This window comes from Sorex fumeus, unplaced genomic scaffold, assembly GCF_029834395.1.
Source record: "Sorex fumeus unplaced genomic scaffold, SorFum_2.1 ptg000039l, whole genome shotgun sequence".
Taxonomy (NCBI): domain Eukaryota; kingdom Metazoa; phylum Chordata; class Mammalia; order Eulipotyphla; family Soricidae; genus Sorex; species Sorex fumeus.
The window spans coordinates 13137011-13150370 of NW_026606096.1; the positions used below are offsets into that span (position 1 = coordinate 13137011).

At 38.6% G+C, this 13360-nt stretch overlaps 1 pseudogene; it reads left to right on the plus strand.

Annotated features, from left to right (window-relative positions):
* The first annotated feature begins 8074 nt into the window (after nucleotides 1–8074).
* Nucleotides 8075–9184, plus strand: LOC130028116 (ribosome biogenesis protein NSA2 homolog; annotated as a pseudogene).
* Nucleotides 9185–13360: the final 4176 nt, after the last annotated feature.

Sequence of the window (13360 nt, forward strand, 5' to 3'; positions counted from 1 at the left end):
CTTATTAGGATATGTCTTGAGATCTTTTCATTGGGATTTCTTTTAAGTGGCACCCTTTGGGCTTCTTGGATCTGGATTCCTGGCTTTTCCAGCTTTGGGAACTTTACAGCGATGATTTCTTGAACTGTTATTACTTCATTGGAGTTGCCTGCTTATTACTCTGGGACTCCAATGATTCTTTTGCTGTTCCTCTTGAATTCATCCCATTCATTTCTTACTTGGGGCTGGAGTGATAGCACAGCTGGTAGGGCGTTTGCTTTGCATGCGGCTGACCCAGGTTCATTTCCTGCCTCCATCTCGGAGAGCTCAGCAAGCTACAGAGAGCATCCCACCTGCATGGCAGAGCCTGGAAAGCTCCCCATGGTGTGTTCTATATGTCAAAAACAGTAACAACAAGTCTCACAATGGAAATGTTATTGGTGCCCACTCAAGCAAATCGATGAACAATGGGAGGTCAGTGCAAAGTGCAGTGCTACATCTCTTACCTGACCTTGTGCTGTTCTAAGGTCTTTTTCCATCTTCTTTTGTTGCCTGTATACTTACTGGATTGCATCTTCAAGCTGACTGATTCTGTCTTTGACTATTGTCATTTTACTGTTGAGGGCAACCATTGAGCTTTTTATTTCATCTACTGAGTTTTTAACTGATGGCATTTCTGTTTGTAGTTTTCTTATTTCTGCTCTCATTTCCTCCTGTATCTTATTGACTATTCATTCCACTGTTGCCCTCACATCTTCCTGTATTTTATCGGATGTCTGTTCCACTGTGAGCTCATTGGACATCCTCACCATATCATCTCTGAATTCTTTATCAGAGAAATTGTGTATGTGGATATTCCATGTTGAGACTTCAGGACACCTATCTTCCTCCCTACCTTGGGGTGGGTTCCTGAGCTGTCTTCCCTTAGTGCCTAGTGAAGTCTGAGGGTAGTGATCTAGGATTTTCCTTTCATTCCTTTGTAACTATGTGGAGTTACTTTGGAGATGAATCTTATGAGTTATACGGAGGGAGTATAAGTGTGGCCACGTTAGAGGCTACCTACTGAAAAAAAAACACAACTTTCACCTTTGTAACCTGTGGGTGAGGTTTAGAAGAGATCCATGGATTTAAATCCTGTGCAATTGCCTCCTATTAATTTGCCCAGTGTCCGTGCAGCTTCTTCTGTCTCACCTGGTTCCTGGGAATATTTTCATATTTTATTAACAGTTATTATTATGAATGGGTGCTTACCGTGCATCTATTGAAGGAATCATATAATTTTTTTGTTTTTCCTTATATGGTGTATTACATTGATTGCCTTGCATATGTTGAACCACTCTTACATTGTCAAGACCCTTGAATTTATACACCATGACCAAGTAGGATTCATTCCCAGCTTGGGACCCACCATCCCTGCCAAATGCAAGTAAGTCTTGAGCACCTATATGTATGGTGCTAGAAACCAAAATGATAATTAAGTATCCATAGATATGGGAAATATATGCAAGTATATTAAAGATATTTTATCATATCAAATGGAAAACATAGCTCTAAGGCATAAGATAGTCACAGAAATGATACAGAAACTTCAAACATATGAATAGAAACCTTATTTGACCTGACTAATTTGCTATTTTTATCATATTGCTGAATGCAACATAGCTGTCAAATGTTATAAAATCATATCTAATGATATGACATTAAAAAGTTCTTTGAAGTTGTTGTTACCAAACCTGAGACATTGGAATAATGTGTGTGTGTGTGTATGTTTGTGTGTGTGTGTTTGCGTGTGTTCCTGTGTGTGTGTGTACAGGAGTGTTTTCTCTGTAGTCATTCCTCTCAGGCATCAACTATTACTGCAGAGATTTATTTTTTCCCATGGAAAGTGGTCACTAGTCTGAAATTATGATGATCCACAGTGGACCTGTATACTGTTCACTTTTTCCATATAACCTGATAATACTGTAAATTTAGAGGAGAATTACTTCAAGTCATTGCAGAGAGTTTAGCAAACTAGAGTCTAACGGTCATATAAAAATAAATGATATAACTTACTGACTCTTACATTTATCTCCAGTCTTTCTCTCTACTCTTGTCATACTGTTCTTTGGTAAATAATTTTGTCATTCACCTTTGTTTTCAAGATTAGAAATATTAATTTCTAATATTTATATTAATTTATTATAATGTATCTCTCATGTGTATATCACTGAAATATTTAATATTCTTTATACACATATAATTTTTAAATTGTATTATAATATTTTGACAAATTATTTTCAGTTCTTTTATAACATGACTAGCAAACAACTCAGTGACATTGATTTCCAGTCAAATATTCAGTCATGTATTGGTAGAGTCTTCTGACATATTCATTAAATCATCTGTTTGTGATTCTGTAAAAACTTCTAGTATTGATTCCCACTTCCAGACTCATTGACACCAGCTCCATTTAATTTCCTTTCATCCCATTCTTTCTACTTGTTTTGTCCTCTGTGTCCTATTTTATAATTTTTTTCTTTCTCTATTCTATAAGATTGAGCTCTATGAAATATTTTTGTTGTCTTATAATTTCTTACTGGATTTTTAAAGGCACCAAAAAATGGAAAATTATAAGAGAGAGTTTGGTCTATCATTTACCCATTCTCTCTATACTTTAGGATGTTCCTGATAGTGCTACTTTGCTTCATGATTACAGCTTCTCGAAATGATTTCAGTCCTCAGACTCTTATGTAAACTTAAAAATAGTGAGCATGGGGGACTAAAATAATACCATGTACCCAACCTTGATTCAAATGCTGATGCCATATATGGTCCCCGAATACCTCCAAGAAGTGATTCCTGAGTACAGAGCCAGAGTAAGCCTTGAGAACTGTGTGGTGTGGCCCCCGATTAAAAAAAATATGATAGACTTCATACTGGTATGTGTTTCTCTAGGCAATTAAATGCATATTGAAAGAATCCTCATAATCAAAATAAAATTTATTCTAGGGGAAATTACCAGATGCTACTTATCTGGGGGTTGTTCTTTTAATTGATCAAATATTCATCTACACTCTTATGTTTGTTTTAGGTGTATAATTTTCCGACTCTTTTCTGTTCACCCACATGCTTTTATTTCTTCTTATCTTTGCTTAGGTAAACTCCACCATATTTCTGAACGTTAGCCCAACCCCTTATAGTAACATTTTTAGGAGAACTTTTCTCACATTTAACAACAAAAGCATTATATTAAAAATAGCATACTAGGATTTTAATGTTCTATATCATTGTATCTCTTAATACTTACAATATCTGAGATGAGGCTTAGAAGATTTCTACAAATTAACACAACTGTAAATTAAAATTAAGGATTGAAATCATGTGACTTCATGAAACGTAAGCTCTGAAATTTCTACACTTTGAAATGTACGCTCTAAAATTTCAACTGCTTTAGGGTAGGGGATGTGACTAGGTAGTAGAATTCCTGCCTTACGTGTGTGAGGCCTGACTTTGACTCCAGGCACCACAAAAGTGAAAAACAAAAACTAAACTATGCTTTATAATAGAATGCTAGTCTGGAAGGTAAAATAAATTGGGAAATAGAACCATGTAACAATTTTAATTTTTCCGAATCATGACTATGGAATTTTTATTTAACTTTTGTGCCTTCAAATTTTCTTAACTATCTCATTTCTTAGATTTTTCCATTGCATACTAGTACATAACAGAGAATGTGGATATTGAAATGAATATTTTACTGCTATTAAATTTATAAATATGACTACATTAAGTATTAATATTAAAAAGAAACTCCTATTAGACTTTGTTGCACTGAAAAACTCTGAAAGTGTCCATTTTGTTTAAATCCCTAATTTAACATGAGGCACTGACTAAATGTAGTGATCTCATCTGATCATCTCGCTACTGCAAATAATAGTTTCTCTCTTCTTTGTAGTTTTAATTGTCTAACAATAATAAATTTATCATATATCAATAATAAAAAAAATTTACTCTTAATGGCATTATTTGGTTTGCCTTATATATTGTGATTACTTTTGTCTGCATGAAACATTGTAACTTAGGTACACAGCAAGAAAGCAAAACAAAACAAAACAAAACAAAAAACATTAGCAAGGTCAGAGAGATAGGACAGGGTTAAGATCTTTTTCTTGCATAACTCTGACTCCAGCCCTGTCTCTTCTCACTTGGAGTGTTTCATTTGAGAAATCCGATGTGAATTTTCCCTTGTGTTAGGAGTTTTGCTTCTTTCTTATCACTTTAAGGACTCTCTTTCTCTCTAATTCTCACTATTACAATTATAATATTAAAATTATAGTATGTGTTCTATTGGAATTTATTTTGCTTGACACTTCTGGATCTCCTAGATAAGTGCAGAGTCCCTTCCAGGCGGAAGTTCCCAGCCAGTAGATCTTATGCACCTGTTCTCCCCTTTATCTCCTCTCCTTTCGGAATTCTGATGATGCAGAGATTGTTCCTCTGGCCATTGCCCATTAAATGCTTGGATTTTATTCATTCTTTACAAAAATCTCTTTTCTATTGCCTCTTCTTTATTCATGATGCCATGTGCTTTGGCCTCAAGGTCACTGATGTGATTTTCAGTCTCTTTCATTCTACCACTAAATCTTCTTCTATGTTCTCCCCTTGTTTTAAGAGTTCTTTAATTTTACCCCATAAGGAGTGAAATAAACATGCTGAATAAGAAAGTGAACTTACTTGCTTTGTTTGGTTTATGAACCAAAATAAGTTTGGAAGTATTTTTATTAATCATTATAAAAATTGAATTGGGGATTGATTGCCTAGATAGGTATTTATATTAATGAGTAAATAAAAAATAGATAAAAAGGATTAAATATTTACAATAAATATAATTTACATATGTAATAAAGAGACCATATAAATTAGCAAATCTCCAAGATCAGAAGCAGATAAGAGACATAAATATCACACACACACAAAAATGTGGGCCTGGGGTGGGGAAGAGGTGGGTGTGGCGAGGATAATTCAAAAGGCCTGATACTAGCATGAAGTGGCCCTGAGTTAGAGGCCTGGTGTTGCAGACTGCTTCCTCATCATCAGGTGTGACCTTGGGAGCCCCTAGCGCTACTGGAGTGGACATGGTGGTACCCAGCCCCCAGCACTGACTGAAAAGCAGCACTGCATCTCCAGACCTGAGTGTGGAGATTTTCAGGCTCAGGCAAATTTCTCAGGAAAGGGCCTACTCAGTCAAGTTGTGTGATCTTCTGGATGTGTTGTTATTTTCACTCTGCCGGCATGTTGTGAGGATCTTTGCATTGAATCTCATCAGGGATCTTGATCTGTAGTTTTCCTTTTTGTGCTGTCTTTGTCTGCTTTGGGTATCAGGGTTATGTTTGTCTCATAGAAACTGGGAGGAGTTCTGTTTCTTTCACCTTCTGAAAGAGCCTGAAGAGAATTGGCAGTAGGTCTTCTTTAAAAGTTTGGAAGGACTCACTAGTGAACCAAGCTTGTCCTGGTCTTTTGTTTTGGGGAACCTTTTGGTTAGCATGTAGATATCCTCTACAGTAATTGTCTTGTTGGAGTATTCTGTATTTTCTTGTTTTAGCCTGGAGAAGTTAGAAGAGTTCAAAAATGTATCTATTTCTTCTAGATTCTCTCATTCCATCGCATCAAGATTTTCAAAGTATTCCCTGATGATCCTTTGCATTTCTACTGTATCTGTTGTGAAGTCTCCCCTTAGATTTCTAATTCAGTCTATTAGGGGAGCACAGCAGTAGGGCGTTTGGCCAGCCCAGTCAAGCCAGGTTCTATTCCTCCGCCCCCCTTGGAGAGCCCAGTAAGCTACCAAGAGTAGAGTCCTGGTGGCAAAGCCTGGCTGGCTACTTGTTATGTATTCAATATGCAAAACACAGTAACAACAAGTCTCAAAAATGGAGATGTTACTGGGTCTGCTGGAGCAAATCGATGAACAACAGGAGGACAGTGACAGAAATAGTGACAGTGAAAGTCTTGGTAGTGTTCGTAGATCTTATTTATCTTTTCAGAGAACCAGGTCTTGGTTTCATTAATCTTTTGGATCTATTTTTTATTAAAAGTCATTACTTTTTGCTTTAAGTTTATCATTTTCTTCCTCCTTCCTGCTTTGTACTCCTTCCTTCCTTCCTTCCTTCCTTCCTTCCTTCCTTCCTTCCTCCTTCCCTTCCTCCCTTCCTCCCTCCCTCCCTCCCTTCCTCCCTTCCTTCCTTTCTTCCTCCCTTTCTCCCTTCTTCCCACCCTCCCTCACTCCTTTTCTTTCTTCCTTACCTTCTTTTTGTTTGGGGCCACACCCTGCAGTCATCACAGATAACTTCTGGTTATGTGCTCAGAGATCACTCCTGGGGATATTTGAGGCAACGATATGGTGATGACAATGAAAACTTGTCAGCCTTATGCAAAGTAAGTGATCTGACCACTATACTATTGCTCCAGCCATTGAATCCCTTAAATTTTATCTGTGTGAATGAAACAATGAATATCAATATAAATTAGAAATGAATATGTCCAGAGCATGTGAGATTTGTTGTGGTGGGGGGGAACATACTTGGTGGTGCTCAGATGTTACTCCTGGTCTTGTGCACAAGGCAACATAATAAGATACTCTCCATGTCATGAGAAAATATTTTCAAATAATACATTAGATAAAGAACTAATATCCAAGATAGAGTACTCATAAAAATAAAAAACAAATTAATAACTCCATCAAAGAATGGGGATAGTATATAACTAGAAAGGTCACTTAAAAAGATGTAGAGAGGATCAGTAGGTATATGAAAGAGCAATCGCTGATATTTATTATCTAGTAAATTCACATAAATGAATAATGTGATTTTATCTCGTATTAAGCTATCTCTTTGCATCCAGAAATTTAATGTTTCATGTTTTGATGAGCTGTGAATGCAAGGCATACATGCAAGCCAAGTGTTTTACAACTTAAACTATATCTCCAGCAAAAAGTGTCTATTTTTACCACAAAAATATTTATCTTTCCAAGAAAATTTTGTATATACATGAAAACAGTGCATCAAACCATCAATAAATAAGCATAGCTTATATTTCTACAGTAAATCTTCGAATTCAAGTTTTAATATCATCATCACTTAAACAAGATTAAAGTGTATCAAATGTATAATATTTGATTACAGATGTAAATTTTTACTTAAGGCCTGATAGTTATTTTAATTATCAAAATTAGATGCTTTAGTTCATTATTTATAATTCTTATCCATTTGAATAAAAATATCTTAACTAATCAAACAGCATAGCTTAAAACTTACAAACAAAGCTAAAAACAGACTTTAGAAGTTGAAATGTCACTAACATAAGAAAGGATCTTTGTATGTTAGTAAGTACTGCGAAGGAAGGTCTTGTGGAGATGTAGTAAATTCACTTTCCTAAAATCAAGAACAACAGTGAAGGCCATAACATGGACCTTAGAGCTCTTCATGAAGGTCAGATTCCTCTACGTATCACTGAAGATTTTTTTCCATAGGATTAAATTAGTGAGTACCTAGGAATGCATTTAATTTTCTATAAAGTCAAAGATAAAGGATTTGCTTTAATTCTGTAGAACAAAATTATGTATTTTTAAAACCCAACAATTATGCTTTTTATTTTTGTCTAAGTAGCCAGACCTGCTAATTCCCCATGACCTTCTTCTTGTCTCCAAACTTGTAAGCCCAGAGAATGCAGAGGAACGGTATGATAATCCAGGGCAATGAAGATAGATGGAGCATTAGAGAAACAATCTAGGAGAGAAGATTTACAACTTGACCTTCTGATATACTTAGAACAGCACCATTAGCTGTCCTAATTCCTTTTTTCTAGCAATTAGATTTTTTAGATCTTTTTTTATTCTCAAAGATACTCATTGCTTATATTATCAAATTCTTACCTTAGTTTTTTATATAGTTTATTTTTGTTACCCTGATTTTTAAAAAAATCTTTATTATTTTATATATTCAATTATTTCTTTCTAAAAGATGTTTTGAGTTTTATAAGTTCTTTTGTATTTTGATTTAAAGAAAAGAATAAATGACTATCCAAAACATATAAACTTTAAAAAGAACATTAGTTGCTCATGAGTTTCAAATGCCAAAAGTTCAGTACTTTGGATACTTGGGCAGCTCTACCAGAAAGTCCTGAAGCCATAACAAAGCCACAAACTGAATGTATTGAGTAACACCTTAAGCACTATGGATATTATTTGAATTTCCATGAGAAAAAGAGAAAGAAGATCAAGAGGTTTAAGAGCCTTTAAAAAAAAGCAAAAATGATGATTGGCCTGAAGGCTAAGCTCTATCATAAACAGTGTAGTACTGAAAAAATACAAATGAAAAAGACTGTTAAGATGCATGAAAGGAGAATTCCCAAAGGAAAGAATGATGGAAAGACAGTACAAGAAGCCATACCTGTATATCTGGGTGGAAAGAGGGATAAAGTCCTTTTCCATATGAATAAACAAAAAGAACAACAAATAAATAGCAGGGAATTGGGAAGTTCATCTCCAAGGAGAAACAGAAGTATTAAACATTATTCAGACAGGAAAGAGAAAGAAGAAAGCATGAATGAGGATGGTTACTAAAGTTTACTTTGTTGTTGATGGCTTCACAAGAAACATAAATTTGAAAAATTCATTAGGCCAAAGGGCTGGAGCGATAGCACAGCGGGTAGGGCGTTCGCCTTACACGTGGCCAACATGGCCGACCCGAGTTTGATTCCTCTGCCCCTCTGGAGAGCCCTGCAAGCTAGGAGAGTATTCGATATGCCAAACACAGTAACAACAAAGTCTCCAATGGAGACGTTACTGGGCCCGCTCGAGCAAATCGACGGTCAACGGGAGGGCCTTTACCTTTACCTTTACCATTAGGCCAATGGGTTTACATTTCAAAAAAGGCTTTGTAACACATCTTGAACTGAAAGTTACCTTTTGCCTGCCAACACTTGGTGTAAAAAAGATCCTTCATCTTCACTCTATGCTGCCTTGGTGCTCTCACCAAAGGTACAGTCATGAAGGTGAATATGAGCAAGTAGGGCCTTGTCACAGAGGGAGGCAAGGCTATTTGGGAAAAACATGTCCAGGTTACCAACAATTCTGAAAATGCACTCTTACTGGTTTGACAGTAACTTCATACAAATAACTCCTTATAATTATGAAAGACTGCATACCACTGAGGAGAGCCACCATTGACTACCAAAATGCCTAATATGTATGCAGTCATCAAGAAAAATGCATATGATGTTGCACAAAACATTAAAGTAAGTGATCGTGTTTTTTTTTCCAAAGAGCATTAATGGTAAGGTAGTTAAGGTTCTTGCCTTACATGCTGCTGATCCTCGCTTGATTCCCCACACCTCATATAGTCCCTGAAGTCCAGCCAGGAGTGATCCCTAAAAGCAGAATCAGGAGTTAGCCCTGAGTACAGCCTGGTATGGCCCAAGTACAAAAACTAAAATAAAATAAGGGCACTGATAGAATGCTGAAATATATAAAACATATGTTAGTAATATATCAATAATTTGATGCATATTAAGATTTTAACATTGAAAATCAATAAACGCAAGTTAGTACTTTCAGATTTTCTAAATTAATTCTAAACTCCATGTACCATTGTCTTCACTTTTTTAATTTCTAAGTCTACTTTTTAACACTTATTTTATTATCTTTTCCTCAGAATACTTTCAGTGGACTAGCCTTGAAGTTATTATTATCATAAGTCCTTTTTATTTATAGAGGTTAAGGGAACTCTAATTTTACCCACATTTTAATAAATGCTATACTCAATTTTTATGCTTTGAAAGAATGATGTTCCATGAACTCTCGTGGAAAAGCCACACATTCCTACCCAGCTGCTTTTGGGTTCAGCTTCCTAACCAGCCTGCACTGACTGTTGATGTTCTCTGCAATCTTAAGTTTCTTCCTAATAATAGTGGTAGGTAGTTAGTGGGAACTTTAAGAGACTATTGTAAACATTAAAGCACACACTGACCTCTTTGGGGGTCCTCTCTTAATGGAGTTTTCAACATCAAGTCGCACAAGATAGATGTATTTCTGACTCTAAGATTTTCCGTGGATGTGTGCTTGTGGTTGTGTGTGTATGTGTGTGTGTGTGCACGCGCATGTGTGAGTGCACGCATGCGCGTATGGCCATTAATTCAGGAGAATCTTCAGAGGCACTGAAACTGTTTGCCAAGATCTCTAACAAAGCATCAATTGATGTTATAAGCAACCTTGAGTAACAGAAGAATTTACATCACATTTTTCATGGTTCATAAGGAACCTCTTGTGATTTAAACGGTTTCATCAGAGAAAGCACCATTTGGGTAAGATTTAGAAAGAAGTTTCTCTTTGGAATGCTCAGTAATATTTGGTGGGAAGAAGAAGAGGGGGGTGCAATACTTAAAATACTGGTGAATTTCAGCTATTGGGTTCTATCTTATGGGAATCGTTTGTTAGTTTCAGAGGTCACAATTACCAGCAAATTTCTCACTGTTTCAGTTCAGTCTTTTTCCCATAGCGGTCCTTCCTTCTCCACCCTTTTAAGCTGCTTGGCACTGGCACTTCCCGGTTTGCCATCCCAAACTTTCCCTGGCAAGCAAGGACTCCAGGCCACCAGCAGTTCAATTATCCTCCTGGTTGCAGCACAGGTGTCCATGTCCTTCTTTGAGCTCTGGAGCTTCCAAAGAGACAAAAACAAAAAAACCCAAAAACAAAAAACAAAAAAAAAACAAACAAAAAAAAAAACTTTCTCCTTCCTCTGGGCTTCTGCTAGCAAGTGTATCCTTGAAGTTAGCAATCTCAGCTGAGAGTGACCCTCACCCTTTCTCCCAGCGCTATCCCCACCACTCCCACCAGGCCATCAGGATTCGCAGAGCCCTCCCCTGTCCTGCGCTCGGTTCCAGTTATCTGGCCGAGGAGATGCGGGGTCCACCTGGAGGCTGTGCCGCCGCCTCCACCCGCGCGGTGTTCCCCGCGTGAGCGCTGGATTATTCCAGTCTTTGAGCATGGCAGATTTCCACCAGATGACATCATGGGAGCCAAGTGAGTGCGGGCTCCGAGAGCAGGACTGAGAAGGGGAGGGGGAGGCGGGGAGGGGAGAGGGCTGGGAAGCTGAGCCCCAGCCGGGCTGCCTGCCACCCAGCTGCACGGCCGCGAGCTCGCACGAGCGCTCCGCCCGCAACTGACAAAGGATGGGGAGATGCCAGCGCTCGGGGCTGCTGGCTGCACGCCTGCAGGCGGCCGCCTGAGCGACTTCGCCCTCCGCGGGTGAGTGATGGCCCTGCGCCTTCCGGCCTGGCAGTGAGCCCGCACCCCCGGGCCGGGTGTCCCGGCAGGTGTGTCCCCGAACCCGAGGGAAGCTTGAGCTCTAGAGCGCTGCTGGAGCACCAGACCCGGCAGCAGGTGCCTTTGCTGGCGGGTCCAGAGAGGAGTGGATGATGCCTCTGGCTGGGATTCTGAGCTGGGATTGGGAGCGACTCGCGGGCGGCAGGCTCAGCTCGGTAGAGTGGATGCTCCGGGAGCCTCCTGCCCTGGCTAGTTACCTTTGTTGCATCCCAGCGCCCGCTCCGCGCGCGCGAGTCCTTTCTGGTGGATGCCCAGTGCGAGGCGCGCTGTTTACACCAGCTCCACACTAGTCACAGAGCCGCACCCCTCGGAAAGCGCGGCATCAGTGACAGCCCCTTGGACAGGCTTGCAAGGTACTGGTGCGGGCTGGAAGGGGACCCGCACCTATGGTCCAGGGTGGTGCTGGGGGGCGGGGGAGGCGCTGTCAACCAGCTGGGCAACCTTTGTCTTGGGTTTAGCGCCTCTGCGCTCCAACCTGAGTCAGGTTTTCTCTTAACTGTGGAGTTGGATCTTACTGAGGCTCAAGCAAGCTTGGGCGAGAGATAATTGGTTTTCTGCTCCAGGAGGGACTGAGAACCAGGGACTTAAAATAGGAGAAGGGTGCTGCGCGCAAAGGTGAGTGTGACAGCTATCCCCGTGTAAAGCGAACTTCTTAAACTCCAGAAAGTGACATGACCCACGGAGGCAGAGAGGCACCCAAGTTCTGTTACCCAATGGTATGGGTAGGGGGCAGCTTAGCGAGACTCACTCTCAGTCTTGTTTTCGAAGCTTTGGTTTTAAGGATTATTGTGGCAGGTGAATGGAGTTAGGGAGACTAGCGTCTTCCTGGCAAACCCTTTTTAATTAAGTATTTCAGAAGAGATTCGCTTGCTTAACGTTTCTGAGATGGGTGTGTGGTCTATTGTGCAGCACTGTGGACGGAGAAGAGATTCAAACCTTGCTCTAGCATCTTACTTATTAGAGTTTCATTCTTCGTAAGTGTTAGGAACCCGATACTCCTGCTCCTCCCTTTCTACCCTCCTTTAGTTTCTGCTATCTGGAAAGAGTTCTTTCTACTCTAAGATCCCAGAGAAGTGCCAATATTTATAGGAGTGTTTTGTTTGAATATCGATTTATTTCCAAAAGAAACATTTTATGAAAAAAAAAGACGCACGAAAATGTAACTTTGCTAAATTGAAGTTTGCTTTTTTGCGTTATTTGCTTTTATTTACTTTAATTGAAAATATTTAAATTTTAAGGTATTTTATAATTATGATAATTATGAATTTAGTGTCTCATAAATCATTTCTAAATGCTAAGCTGATTTTTGGTGTAAAATCATGCTGCCGGTTCAGTATCTAGCAATGCTAGAGAATAAGAGAGACACAGAAATCGGTTATAAATTCAGAGGAGTGCTTTATTTTAGAAAAACAGAAAAGTTTCTTTTGCTTGTTTAATTTTGTTTTGGGGGTACACACAGTTGTGCTTAGGGCCTTAGTCCTGGCTTTGCACTAGAGGTCACTCCTGGCAGAACTCTGGGACACCATATGTAATACTTGGGATAAAACCGTGGTCAGCTGAATGCTGGCCAATCCCCTTATCCATGTATTATTTCTCTGGCCGCAGAAAACAATTTTTTTTTCTATTTTTCTTAAAGATCAACAATCTTAATGTTTTTTTTCTAAAGTAGAAATATGAAAGTAAATTTCTCTGGTCAGGGATTAGGCACTGTTTTTCTGACAAAATTTGAGGTCTTTTCAGAACTCACATGTTGAAAAATTAGAGAAATAAGAAATGTGAAATATGAAAAAGGAAGTAGGTAAGAAAATTCGGTGGTTTAACTAAATGTCAGTGGTAGATCTAAAATGTGTTTAGTGGAGGTCATATTAGTTTGTTTTGGGAATAGTTCATGTTAAGTTTTACAGGCTTGGCCTCTTCTTCCAGGAAGTAGATGATTACATCTTTGATTTTGTTATATTGTTGTATGTTGTTATATGCTGTAATCTTGTTAAAATTATGTTGTATATTACATTGAGAATGCAG